The sequence below is a fragment of the Grammomys surdaster genome, unplaced genomic scaffold (genome assembly GCF_004785775.1).
Source record: "Grammomys surdaster isolate TR1022 unplaced genomic scaffold, NIH_TR_1.0 139, whole genome shotgun sequence".
NCBI classification, from domain to species: domain Eukaryota; kingdom Metazoa; phylum Chordata; class Mammalia; order Rodentia; family Muridae; genus Grammomys; species Grammomys surdaster.
Window position 1 is genome coordinate 7592158 of NW_021604597.1, and position 1522 is coordinate 7593679.

Consider the following 1522-nt stretch of genomic DNA (forward strand, 5'->3'; position numbering starts at 1 on the left):
ACAGGAGACCTTGTTCCAAACAAAGAGGAGAGCAATGACCAATCCCTGAGATTGTCCTCTGACATCCAAATCCAATGGCACACACTGTCTACACACAAATAAATAAAATGATGCCATATTCTCAACCTTCAATCTGTTCAAAAGAGTTATAAGAAAACGAGTGTATATAAATGCCACCAATTCCCATCTTCCAGACAGGAAATCTACTCATATGCTAACCAAGACAACACACAGTAGGATTTCACTGCTTATGTTTCATAAGTTATGAAAATAAAAAAATGAGATCCCCTCCCAAAATTAAGTGAATTCTAAAGGTGACAAGTATAAACCTGCCTCTCTCTGTTGTTTTTTTAAATTAAGATGATCCTGGTACCTGACTTCAAGAAGAAAAGTTTTAGGAGTGTTGTTCAGTAGGATAAAGGTGACATTTCTGCCTAAATAATTCCAAGGTATTCTGAAAAGCTAACGTGTATATACATGTTTACACACACATGCACACATGCACACACGCACGCGCACACACACACACACACACATACAGTTGTTGCTGTAACATAGTAGTAGGCTGTTAATATGTAGTTTCTGGCTGGGAATGCAGCTGTCACAGCTTTTGCCTAGCAAGCATGAGGCTCTAGTTGAATCCTTAATACAGTACACACGCACACACACACACAGAGTTTCTTTCCTTCTATTTTTGCATATCCATTTGCTCACTAGTTCATTTCCAGAATTCTCACTTCTCCATTTGTCATTATTCCCTAAACAATCCAACAGCTACTGATATCATTTATTGTAAACAATTTAGGGTTGATTTAAAGTGTAGGAAAGGATGTACAGGTGGTATATACAAATACTCTGTTGGGAATTAGTTCTAGTGCTCTGTCTTGATTCAGCCCCCAATCTAGAATCTACACATCCAGATGCTGAAGGTCCCTGTCCCAAAATGGTTTTTGATTGATCAATAAAGAGCAAAGGGCCACTGGTCAGGCAGAAAGAAGCGGGACTCCTAGGTTCCTGGGAGAAAAAAACACAGGGAGGAAAAAGAGAGCATTTCCACCAGAAAAGGGGGTAGGATGGACCACACCAGGAAGGAACAGGAGGGCATAGTGGCCAAAATGTAAGTACGAAAAGGAAAGTGGCCCCAGAAGGGCTGCCCAAGAGCGTCTTGGGCAGCAAAGATAAGGTGGGCACCCAGGAGCCAAAGCAACAAGATAAAATACAGGTTTAAGAGGTGTTAAGTCAGGGATGCCAGAGGGGAGAATGTGCTCGCCTCGGGGTTAGAAGTATCCAACCACTGAGCTAGTCAAGGCATAACAAAATTAGCTGGTTTGTGTGTGCCTTTCATTGGAGAATCCAGAGAGCTCATAGCCAAAGCAGTTAACTAATTCACCACTACAATGCTCAACCATTTTATATAAAGGACTGTAGATTTTGGCATCCACGGGGCATCCACAAACCAATTCCCTGTAGACAGTGAGTGGCTTCAATTTTTCCTAAAGCTCCTGGTACTTGAGCATGGAAA